At 32.5% G+C, this 13,658-nt stretch overlaps 1 protein-coding gene across 3 annotated transcripts in view; it reads right to left on the bottom strand.

The window, feature by feature from the left end:
- Positions 1 to 9,353, bottom strand: part of LOC139519171 (uncharacterized) — a 41,779-nt gene extending 32,426 nt beyond the window's left edge. The window contains exon 1 of one of the 3 annotated variants that reach the window (XR_011663530.1): positions 8,973 to 9,353. The gene's annotated coding sequence lies outside the window, so the exon portion shown is untranslated. The remainder of the gene's footprint in view (positions 1 to 8,972) is intronic. The other 2 variants (XM_071311028.1, XM_071311029.1) reach the window with 2 other exon arrangements.
- Positions 9,354 to 13,658: the final 4,305 nt, after the last annotated feature.

The raw sequence follows: 13,658 nt of genomic DNA, 5'->3' as shown, positions 1-13,658 counted from the left end.
GTACAAAAATGGACATCTGCATCATTCTGGCCTTTCTTATTGAATTATAAACAGTTCATTTCAAATATTTTAGAATTTAAAGATTCTTGTAAAAAGTCAATTTTTTGTTCAGAAAAGTTTAAAGGCAGCGTTTTAGCTGTACGCATTGATATGTCATAATACAGAAGTTTTAATTGATATAGTCATGACAGTTTTAGTTATCTTTATTATACTTTATAGTAAAATATGTGAATGAATTTGTCGTATAGATAAATAATGTATTAGATACTCAAGGGATATGAATGAAGTATTTTTGAAAAGACATTATGCAAGGTTTATTTATGTTTTTGTGATTGCTGACGCCTATTTGGGTAAACAAGAGTGCTGTTGAGACCCACTTGGGTAAACAGTATTGGGATGAAAATGTGACTGTCGAGGCCCACTGGGGTAAAACAGTGGGTTTTGATTTTTAGAGAAGTGAAGCGTATACACGTCAGTGCTTGTTGTATATAAATATAAATATTAACGTTTTCTTATGATCGTCAATAGTTTTGGTCACTAATTGCAGTTAAATTTTATTTAAGCATTTTTGGGGAAATAATTTTTATTTCATTTTTAAAATTATACATTTTTCAGATTTATTCAGCGTTGGCAGATGGAAAAAAATGTGTTTAGAAAAGCACAATACGTTTTCAAAATTGGGTTCTAAATTAACTGAATTAATCTTGGGTTCAAAAGCAGACAATACAAGGAAAAAATATAATTATGGATTTTAAGAAAATTACATGGGCGCAGCCATTTTATGAAGGGAACATGACATAGAGATAAAAATAGATGGCTCTCTGTGATTGGTTGTTATATCTTTTATATATTTTTCTTCTGGAAAGCATTATGAATGAAGTTTCATGCAAGCACAAATTTGTCCTTAAATGTATAGTATGAAGGGCCGGAAATATTTTTTTTTATGTTGCTCAAAATTAGGGAAATTTTTCTGCGAAATCGTCAGGTATCGTGAAAAAACCCAAAATTCATCAAGAAAAGTCATGGGACCATATATATTTGAGTGCGGTAAAATCGCAAATAGATATCGAGCTTCAATTAGACTACAGCAGTTTTTCCATAATTAGTTTATTAAAAGCGCCTTTTAAGGAGATAATTGCTAAAAATAGCATTGCCGGCAATGGGGCCACCATTTAGTACTTTATATCCAAATGGTGTAAACATTTTAATGGAGTGAAAACTATGCCTGCTTTAGATTATCATGTTTGTTTATACATGATATCTTTATTGCAAACGAAATGTTCCGTAGCTAAATTGGGTGAAGTGGTTTATTCTTTAACATGGGCACATCAAATAGCTGGATTTAATAATCCTTGTCAATCTTTGTTAGTAAAATATTTAGTTGAAGGAGGAAAGAGACAATTATGTCGTCCGTGTATGAAGAAAGACATCATTACACCTGAAATTCTTAAGAATTTGGTTTTAAAGTTTGGAACTACTTCTAGCTTATATGATAAACGTTTAGTAACAATGTGTTTAATTGGATATGCCGGATTTTTAAGATTTTCTGAGATAGCAAATATAAGGGCTTGTGATTTATCTTTTTATGACACACATGTTAGCATTTGTTTTAGAGAAAAGTAAAACTTACTAGTACAGAGATGGAAATTATGTTCTGAGAGCCAAAACTAATAATGTTACTTGTCCAGTTCGCATGTTACAAGATTATATAAAATGTGATAAGAAAAATTTATATTTCGATTTTTTGCAAAACACTTAATTGTTATGAATTAAGAGATTCTGGTCATATCTCTTACACAAGAGTTCGAGAATTATTTTTGGAAAAGTTACCATTATTAGGTTTAAAGAAATGTAATTTTTGTTTACATTCTCTATGTTTGGGTGGGGCTACAGCTGCTGCAAATGCAGGTATTTCCTAGGGTATTTCCGATAGATTGTTTAAAAAACATGGTAGATGGAAATCAGAAAATGCAAAAGATGGTTATATTAGAGAAAATATTGTTCAACTTTCTGTATCTATGAATATAGGCATTTAATAAATATATTATTTCAATTGTGTAATTATTTTTGTCCTACACGCCCTTTCTTTGTGTCGATAAGCGTTGGTTCTTGTTTTAGTTTATGGTGCATGTGAGAGTTAAAGTTATTTATTTGATAAATATTTTATGTTCGTTTAAGTGAAACGAATTAGAAAATAAATGTATTTATCAAAGTTATACAGAGAGTTCGATACATGAAAGTTGTTATCATCAGCTGGTGATATTGTGGTTGTTTATGACAATAAAAGTTGAGAATGTAGTTGTAAACAGTTTGTCAAGTTCTTGGGTTAGGTTTTGTTAATATAAGTGAATTAGAATTAGTTTTTGGCAATCGAAGTCATTGCAGTACAAAGTGGGACAGGCTTTTTTCTGCTCTTAATATTAAACATGGAAGCTTCTCCTGATAGGGATGCATCAGATACTGAAGAACAGGAACCAAGGCAAAATTCCGATCAAAGAGAAACGAACAAGTCATTAGCCGACTCGAGTGCGTTTGCGGCCATGGATTTGTTTAAGACTTATTTAGACAATAAACTTCATTCACTGTAAGGGAATTAAAAGAGGATACAGCCAATACAACCGATGAGGTGGTGAAGAAAATAAAAACAGAACATTCATATGAGTTCAAGTACAATGGAAATAAGGCTCAATTCGATTTTAACAGTGAGAAAGATTCTGAAATCAAGAAGACAAAACGGGCTGCAGAACATGATGATTACAGAAAGATTAAGGATATTTGTTAAGGGATAAGATCCTTTAGAGGAATAAGTGCATTAAAATTGCTGACAAATCACCCGCAGGTTGGGATACCGTTAAGGAGTACCTTTCGGATGAACTTGCCTCCGATTCGGACGACGAGAAAAAGATAAGATATGCCGAGAACAGAGCGTTATGTGCAAAGAAAAGGTTCGTAAACAGAAAACACTAAAGAAACCTGGAAACAGTGCTACACTTAAGTCAACTGAGCCGCCACGTATTGCACCTGTTGCAACGGCCATTTCAGCAAATGTCTGTGGTAATTTTCGTGCCCAAAGTAGCAACTATGGACCTAGTGCAACATATTTCTGTTTCAGCTGTCAGGAGCATGGACATTGGAGGAGAAATTGTCCCAAAATTATCAAAGTTGCCCATAGTCAGCATTGAAACAGATATAAATGATAAGTATTATTTAGATTCTCCACTGTTTTGTTTAGATAATGAAGACAGTAATCTTACTTTAGACTCCAAACTTTATGAATATGAGAACAAAAGTTTTAAAAACAGATGTAGTGTAAAAGGTAGACTTAAAAGTCATATTTCATATTGGAAAAGTATTGGTGCTAGTGAATTTGTTTTAGATATTCTTGAAAATGGATATTTCATTCCTTTCATTTCTACTCCTACCAGAACAGTTCATAAAAACAATAAGTCAGTGTTAGACAATGAACGTTTTGTTACGGAAGCGATATCAGATCTTTTAAATAATAAATGTGTAACTCAAGTTAAACTGAGGCCCCATGTAGTTAATCCGTTTAGTGTTTCGACTAACAAATCAGGGAAGAAAAGACTGATTTTAGATTTACGAGAAGTCAATACACATGTTTTGAAGAACAAAATAAAATTTGAAGATTGGAATATTGCGTTAGAGTATTTCTATAAAAATAATCATCTTTTTAAGTTTGATTTAAAAATCAGGATTTCATCATTTTGATATATCAAAACATCACCATACGTTTTTAGGATTCTCATGGAATGAAAAATATTATGTGTTTACGGTGTTACCTTTTGTCTTAACGTCAAGTCCATACATTTTTACTAAATGTTTAAGGACCTAAGTGAAATACTAAAGAGAAAATAATATTCAGATTGTGCTTTATCTTGATGACGGATGGGGTACAAATCAAGATTTTTAGTCAAGTTTGTGTGATTCGCAATTTGTTTTTAATTCATTATCAAAGGCTGGTTTTGTAGAGAATCTAGAGAAATCAACATGGACTCCATGCCAAGAATTAATTTGGTTAGATTTAAAACGGAATTCAAAAGAATATTCCATTCAAATTCCAGAAGATAGGATTAAGGATTTAATAAGTTTTATTGAGAAAGTCAGTAATAAACTTCCTTGGGTAACAGCTCGGAATTTAGCTAGAATTGCAGGTCGTATTATTTCTATGTCACCAGTTTTAGGAAATGTCACTCGTATTTTGACTAGACAATTATATAAATTAATAGAATCACGGTCAACATGGGATACTTTTAGAATGACAGATCAAGTAATAATAGGCGAATTGATGTTTTGGAGAAAAATGTACATTCTATTTGTCTGAATATAAAATTCCTTCTGTTATAATGTACTCGGATGCAAGTAATTTTGCTGCTGCAGCACATTCTTGTCAGTTAGATAACACTGCTTTTCACATAATGTGGACAGATATTGAGAAGAAACAAAGCTCCACTTGGAGAGAGTTGAAAGCTATCGAATCTTGTTTAGATACGTTAAAAACAAAATTGGAATCTAAGATTGTTAAATGGTTTACAGACAATCAAAATTGTGTACGAATGATACAGTGCAGTAGTAGAAAACAAGAATTACATTAATTTGCAATGTCTATATTTTCTACCTGTTTGCATAGATCAATAAGTATAGATATTCAGTGGATACCTAGAAATTTAAACACGGCAGCTGATTAAATTAGTAAAATATTTGATTTTGATGACTGGGGAGTGTCCTCAGAATTTTTTGCGTGTTTAGATTTAATTTTCGGTCCACATTCTTGTGATAGGTTTGAAGATAGCAATAACAGAAAAACTGAGAAATTTAATTCAAAATATTTTACTCCTGGCACTTCAGGTGTGGATGCTTTTGCTTTCAATTGGAAATAAGAAAACAATAGGTTAGTTCCGCTAATAAATTTGGTAAATAGGGTACTGAAATATTGTGCTTTTTGCAAAGCTATTGGAACTTTGATTGTACCAAAATGGACATCTGCATCATTCTGGCCTTTCTTATTGCATTATAAACAGTTTATTTCAAATATTTTATTATTTTAGAATGTAAAGATTCTAGCAATATTGTTGTACAAGGTTCCTGTAAAAAGTAAATTTTTTGTTCAGAAAAGTTTAAAGGTAGCGTTTTAGCTGTACGTATTGATATGTCATAATACAGAAGTTTTAATTGATATAATCATGACAGTTTTAGTTATCTTTGTTATACTTTATAGTAAAATATGTGAATGAATTTGTCGTATAGATCAGGGAAGGGGTAATTGAAAATTTAATGGTAATTAAGTGTAATGCAATTCAATTTTCCATGTAATTGAATTTAATGTGTAATTGAGCATTTTTTTTTCTTATACAGGTAATTAAAATTTAAAATCACTGCACACAATAATTTTGTCTAATTAGTATACTGAAAAGGATTATAGAAATAAAAATTAGCTCTATTTTAGAACATGTAATTTAGACTTGTTGAAATGAGGTTAGTTTAAAATTTGTCAAAGTAAGCTTTAAGAATTCCTTTTTTTAATTTAGATTTATTATTCATGTCTCTATACATAGTATGCGACGCGTAACAGTTTATAAGTGTTTATAAGTAGGTGTTCTATTATATGCATTTGATATGTTGCATTTGTTATGGATATATTCCAGACTTCATTTATGAAAGGAAATTCAAAATTTGGTGACTATGTGGAACGCATCTATCCAATCGAATTGGAGATAAAGGATACTACAGATACAGTTAAGTCGGCTTCATATCTTGACTTACATCTAGAAATTGACAATGAGGGTCGGTTGAAAACAAAACTTTACGACAAAAGAGATGATTTCAGCTTTCCAATTGTGAACTTTCCATTTCTAAGTAGCCACATTCCAGCAGCACCTGCATACGGGGTATATATCTCCCAATTGATACGATATTCCCGTGCTTGCATTTCCTACCATGATTTTCTTGATAGAGGGTTACTGCTCACAAGGAAGCTATTAAACCAAGAGTTCCAAATGGTGAAGTTGAAATCATCCCTTCGTAAATTTTACGGACGCCATCACGAGTTGGTTGACCGTTATGAAATAACCGTTTCACAAATGATATCAGATATGTTCCTTACGTCGTAGCTACAATCCCCTTCCCTTTCATGAATGTGACCTACCGAATTAGACTATTTACCGGATTTGTAATCACATAAGCAACACGACGGGTGCCACATGTGGAGCAGATTCTGCTTACCCTTCCGGAGCACCTGAGATCACCCCTAGTTTTTGGTGGGGTTCGTGTTGTTTATTTTGTAGTTTTCTATGTTGTGTCATGTGTACTATTGTTCTGTTTGTCTTTTTCATTTTTAGCCATGGCGTTGTCAGTTTGTTTTAAATTTATGAGTTTGACTGTCCCTTTGGGTATCTTTCGTCCCTCTTCTATAGAGCAGTAATTTGATTTTTTTGGGGTATCAATTTAAAATGTAGATTCAAATATTTTTCACTTCAAACGATAAAGTAAATCTTCTTCAAAACTTATATATGATGTTTAGTTCGGCGTCCGCAAAATAGAAGTGTTTATCTCTTCTTCACAAATACGTATTTCATTTGAATCTCGATATTTATCATGTTTATAATTTTTCTAACAATGACGTTCTACCTCTATAAGCCTGCAAATATCATGCTTGGTCACATATGTCAATTGTATTTTAAAAGACAAATATATCAACTAGCTAACGAGCATCAGTTTATGATCTTGTCTGCACTGAGTCAACTTAAAACTATTGTCTGATCGGTTGTCAGGTGGAATTTTCGAAAATTCATAAACATTCAAAAAAATTCTAATTAAATATTTCGTCGAAGGGCAGACTAAATTTTCTTAGTGGTTGAAGACTATAAACCCTAGTTATCACACACAAGAAAAATGTAATTTTTTGAAGATCTGCATTTTCATCATCCAACTTGAAAGACTGTCGTCAAGTACTTTTAGTAAAAAAAACAGCTGTTCGAACACACCTTCTCTGTTTTTGTGATTCATTGGATAGGTATTTCACTTGACCTATATATTTCATCTTTTAGTACTGTGATTTTTTTATGTTATAAAATCAACCTGTAGCTTTGATATATAAAAATGAAAGAATCTGAAACGAGACGATGTATGAAATATTCTTGCTTTGTACGATATCAAGACAAAATATTAAACTCAAACAAGCCCTAACATAAAAAGGTGCACTCGATTTTCTCTTTTCGATACAAATGTTATCCAATTTTTAGAATTTTTTCTCGCGTCACATGATGGAAGGGCAGACACGAAAATTACTGAACTAAAATATTAATATGTTTTCCGTCCGTGGTAATTTTTTTTTTAAATCGGAAGTTATGCATTTTTTACAGCCAACTTGAAAGATACCCATGTCGTCGACTTGATATCTAATTGTTCTGCTTAACTATGTACTAGATAAATTGAAATGGTGTTTTTAAAATAAAACACTTCGTAATTGAGAAGAAAATTGTCATTTCATTTGTTTCTATTAACTTTTAAAATGTTGGTCACTATAGTAAACATTACAGTAAGCATTTATCGACTTCTCTAACAAAGAGGTTCGATTCTTTTGTTCTATTTCAACCGGGTTTCCGCCTGTTGGGCACCATGATTTGTATTAAGATATCTTGTATCTTATACACATTGATCATATATACGATAGGAAATAAAGGTAATAAATAATCGCAAAATTCAGTGTACTATATAAAGACAAGGAACTGGCCCGAGACCACAATTATTTCGTAGTGCATTTCTTTTAGAAAATAAATGAAAATTAAAAAAAATTACCTGCGCTTTCTCAAAGAAACTTTTACAGTGTGTTGTACTACTTTTGGGACAAATTTTATCAAAATTATAGAAAACTTCATCGCTCTAACTCAAAATATGGACAATTTTGTGTTTAGGGCGTCTTGAAATCTTTTGACAGCTTCCGAAGTGCTAATTTTAAACCTTTTTCAGCTGGACCAAATCACTACTTTCCTTTAAAATTCTGGACCCAAATTTTTTTTACATCTTGTAATTTTACCCCCTACTTGCAATTTGAGGCATTAACCATGGAGAAAAAAATTTGGAAGGGGTATAAAAATGCATGGCAAGTAACCTACTGTCAACACTAGGGACTATATTTGTACGACAATTGTTGTCTCGGACTAACTATCCACTAATTTGCAAGTTCAACTGAAGTAGATTTTGACAATTATATAATGTTTCTCTTTGAGAAAATGTTATAAATTACCCACACCATAGTATTTAACAGTAAATTTAGTCCGGTGGTGACCTTAATTTTAATAGAAAAATAAATCCCAGGATAACTATTCCCACAAATATAAGCCCATAGCTAGTAAAATATGTCTGGCCTGTTTTCCCTTTTAATGATTACACAGGGATTTTTCTTTAGTAAATTATGGTCATCGAGAATTTTCCATGCATATTGATAAAATTTAGAATGGAAATGGGGAATGTGTCAAAGAGACAACCCGACCAAATAGCGGAAAATAGCCGAAGGCCATCAATGGGTATTCAACACAGCGAGTAAATCCCCCACCCCTAGTCTCAGCCCTGAACATTCGTTCAGTGGTATTACATCTTCATATTAGATAGTAAAACGAAACTATACTAATATATTTTCTTTGTCATGTTTACATTCACATGTACAGTATGAACTGAACAAGTTTGTTAATGTATCATTGAAATCTATGAATATTTTAATACAGCGTGAAAACCATGCATGTTTAAGAAATTTTAGAATACTGGTTATAAATTTTCTTTCTTTAAAAATGTTTTTATTTTAAAAGAAGCTTAGAAATGCGTTTATGCATGCCTTCAGAGAATATTACTTGTCTAACGGGATGAAAATATGTTTTCACATTTTTTAGAAAAAATCTCATTCATTTTCAACCTAACCTCAGGAAGTGAGTAGGTACTAGAAAACTTTTTATACTCACCTACTACTTGTATTTTGGTTAACTATTTCCTGTTCTTTTTTAACAAATTTTCTTGTCTATTATGCCCGAATATATATCTTCAATGTGTCCACACACTACATGTTTTCAATCAGTAAAACGTATCTACAATACATGAACAGAATTGAATTTCAACATCCTGTTTTATCAAAATTTGAATCTTTTGTTAACAATCTATAAGTAATTTGATACTCTCTACTTTTAACGTGTACTAGCTAGGCTGAAGTTAACGAACAATAGCTAGCGAACAATAATGCAATAAGCTAACCCGAATAATCCAGTCGTTATATTTCGACTCACTATCGATCGCTACATTACGTCTGAATGCATTCCACTATAAAATCCTTCAACCGGAATTCTAAATACCGCTATGAATCGGTCTCACTAATTTGCGACAAGAAGCGTCAAAAAGCGACAAGAAGAATTATTTTAGCGACAAGAAGCGACAAGAAACTATTTAGCGACAAGAAAACATATTTTTTTTTAATTAAAATTACTTATTCCAATTAATATTAAAAGAATATGCAAAAGAAAACAATTTTAGCGAAAGAAATTTAATATTGATAGAAAAAAATGAAACATTTATTTACATAATATTTGATAATTTATTATGTGTAATAGCCAGTATTACGTTTACCCCGTTGTATTATGAAATAACTTTTCCTTGTGTTTTAGAACATATTATTTATCTTATAATTTGTGTTTTAAAACTCTTTTCGTACAATATATAATAAGCTCACAAACTGAATTATTTTACATCATTGTCCTGAAAATATAGACACAAATTGTGAAATACAAAGAACTGAAATCAAACAACAGGAAAAGAAAATTGAAATGTGAATATTTTCATCATTTTATTTGTGTATTGCCTCATTAAACGATATTTATCATGTTTATGCATATTGATTGAAGATGAAAGGAAATTAATGACAATCTTGAGTTTTCAACAGGTGTTCATTATTTACAATGATTGTATATTCTGGTGCGTGTAATTGTATAGTCTGACGCGTGTACAAAGTTGAAGGTGTTAATTGGATGTTATTGTAGCAATAAAACAGGGGACACGCGCCTCGTTAATCTCATCTGATGTTCCACATTGTGTGTACTATTATTACCTTAGGGTGAAGCCACATCTAATGTTGTTCCTATCAAGAACAATGAAGTATACTGTTAGAAAGGAAATAATATTTCATGTTTTTGTTTCAATAAATCCTTCAAGGGAAAGTTGAAATTTTTTTGTTTTTGTTTCCATTTTTAAGCGTGTGCTTTTCCTTTGCTCTACCAAGCTGACTGAAGCCATTCAACTTTTATGTTTAGTATAAAGTAAATTGTCAGCATTTCAGTTTATTACATATGGAAACAACAACACTACAAGGTCAATTAAATAGTTCAACTGAGAAATAAACAAACACAGAAAGGGTAGACGATGCATGAAGATACTGTTGTTGTTTTTTAACACATATACATGCCTTTCATCGTTAGGAATTAATCCAGTTACTTAGTACGTCTTTGATACTGCGCGGTATCAAACGACCCCTTTGGTACAGGGTTTCAATTTCCTTTTGGGCAAGGGAAAAAGGTTACGACTCGAATGATAACAATTTGGTTTCTTGTGTTAAAAAGAATGATCTGTATTGTAAACCAATAAAAAAGGAATTTATTGCTTAAGAACCACAACCTGATGATTCTAATTTGTTCATCCTTAAACGGTATAATGCATCTATGAAAAGAATGAATGTTTACAAAAACAGAATTAGTTGGTTCGATAAAATGCCTGGCCATTCACTTGAAACAATGAATAAAGCCATAGCAGAGTACATAGGAACTTATCCTATTGAAGTAGTTAACAAGCATGGTAACGCTAAACTGACAAATCAAGAATATATCAGAACATTACCTGATACTAAATCGCAAGTTAGATCAGAGATAGAAGCTGGTAAATCAGTTAAACAAATTTTCACTGATAACTTTGAATCTGAACATCAGCCACGTGACTCAAAATATGTCCAAAACGTTAAATATCATGTAAATAATGAAAAAAATCCTTTCAACAAACAAAATATTGCTGATGATATGCTGTCATTAACATGAATTCTGCCAAACATCCTTTTTTGAAAGAAATTGTTCAGACCACAGGCAAACCACTAAGTGTTATCTGCTACACATTTTACAGATTTCCAAATGAAACATTTTGCCAGTGCCTGTAAATCATCAATAGTTGGTGTTGACAGAACATTCAATTTGGGCGCCTGCTTTGTCACGACAACTGTTTTCCAGGAAAACAAACTTAAACGCAAATGGAAAAACACAAACCCAATAATAATGGGACCAATTTATTTGCATTGGGATGGTGCTTGCCACACCTACCAACGTTTTTTACTCATATTGCCTCAGTGCTTGATACAACAATTAGTGATACCTTGCTTAGTTATAGCAATCTTGTGATTGGTTCAGATGAGGAAAAGGCTTTAATTAAAGCTATATATATATATCAAAGACAGTTTTCCAACATCTGAACTAACATTGTGCACAATGAGTGAAAATGTTACAAGGCATTTGAGAACAAAGGTTGGCGTAAATGACAAAAACGCAAAACCAATTTTATCAGACTTATTTGGGGATAGCGGTCTGATAGAAGCAGATACTACGGTAGATTTTTCCACTAAGATTACTGATATAGAAAGAAAATATGAAGACTTCGTTGGTCCATATCTTACGCAAAAAGTTATTCCTAATCTATGGGATTACATGCATGTACAATGCACGCAAAACAGAGTCGAGAGATAGTGACCACATGGCATTGTGATAAGCTTTCGTAAGCATGCAAGCTCATTTTTTCTTAAGCTCCTAAATTATGGCTAGTACAAGAGAAAAAAGAGATAATGCTGGTGATAAACTCAAAGACATAATTGACAGTTTGAAGCCGAAAGCAACAAAACAAAACGAAACACACGAAAAAAAAAACGAAGATAGCGACAGTGAAAGTGATGGGGAATTTGCGGAGTCCTTTGAAAAGTTAACTGAGGATAATGACAATGAGAAAATTGATGCCTTAGAAAAGGAACTCAAACGTTTGAAACCCGAGAAAGGAAAAGTGGAGTTTAAACGAAAAATTGAAGAGGAAAAAGACAATCTTAAAAACCTTCAACTACTGCCAACAGTTCAGCCGTCCGTTGCCGCGTTGGTTAAAAATTCTACAAAAAGTGAGCAAAATCATGAATTTTCTGACATTATTGCATGTAGCACAGAGAAATCAGGCCAAGCAATGCAGATTGTTGATTTTCTTTGGCCAGAGCCTATCCCTCAGTTCCAAACCATAACACTTGCCGGGGATATGGAATTTCGGGAAGGCAAAAAGAAAACCTTAGACAAATTTCTATCGAAGAGTGGGGTTTCGCTAACATTAGAATTTTACAGAAATTGCTAAAAAGGAATACCACGTTAAATGTTAATACATATCTTAACTATACAGCTGACATATTCCGTCTCGCCTCAAAATATGTTTGGTACTCTATCCTGCTCTATGACAAACAGTACAGAGACATGCAGGCGGAGGAAAAATTTACAAGGGGGACGTATCGTCAGGATTTAAGAGATTTCAACTTGTGTCTAAACGTGAAAATCCAACAACGAGAGCCATGAACGATGCCACAAAATCGCATGGAAACAATCTGCTAATAACGATCGTCGGCGAGGCCCCTTTTTACCCGACGGGCAAGTAATCTGCAGGAACTTTAATAATAACTCTTGTTACCGCCAAGATTGTCGAATGATGCACCATTGTGCCATTTGTATGTCAAGCAGTCATTCTGCTATCTCAGGTCACGGACACAGCAGTGCCACTCATATTGATAAAGTCGCAAAAAAACCCGTATGCGCCTCAGAATTAAGATTAACTCATGAAGCAAAAAACTTAAATTGTTTACGTTTTGAGGCATGGTACCGATTGCTGCCTGCTTCTGTTGACGACAGAGATTTTATTTTAAACGGTGTAAAAGATGGTTTTGAGCTTAGTGTTGTTTATGGTCCGCATCTGCTTGTAGATAGGAAAAATTAAGGACCTCATTAATTTGTTTACTTATTTCTTTTGTAGGATCACTTTCTAAATGTTTGTAAAATTTTGTATTTGAAAGCTGACGATTCCCTTCTTCAATGTAGTCGGTTTTGTTGATCTCTACAACTGCACTTCCTTTGTCTGCTTGTTTAATAACAATATCATCACGGCTTTTTAAATTATTAATGGCTTGGCTTTAGAAAGCATTTCATTTATTCCAGAGTTGATTTGTTTATATGAAGAGATAGCAAAGGAGAGTAAAAGTTGGAGAAGCCGTAAAGAACAATTGAATTAAGTTTCGTCCCAACGTTTCATAAATCTGAAGGACTTTACACCCGGTGTTTGTGGTGTCAATTTTAATATTCAACCCGTTTGGTATTTTGTTGTTATAAATATATGATTTAATGTTTGAAACATGATGTTCAACTTGTATTTTCTGTTTTGTTAAACTTCGTAGTTTGTTAAAATAAGTTCTTTGTTTCATGATCTTAGCAGGAAATAGATATGAAAGGATTTCACACAAACATATGTGTAATGCGTCATAATGCGTGTTGCCTGCGAGAATAATATATAACACGCATCACACATATTTTTGTGTGGAATCCTTTCATATC

This window comes from Mytilus edulis, chromosome 4 (assembly GCF_963676685.1).
Source record: "Mytilus edulis chromosome 4, xbMytEdul2.2, whole genome shotgun sequence".
Lineage (NCBI taxonomy): Eukaryota > Metazoa > Mollusca > Bivalvia > Mytilida > Mytilidae > Mytilus > Mytilus edulis.
The sequence above is the reverse complement of the archived record's forward strand: the minus strand, read 5'-3'. Positions and strand labels throughout refer to the sequence as shown.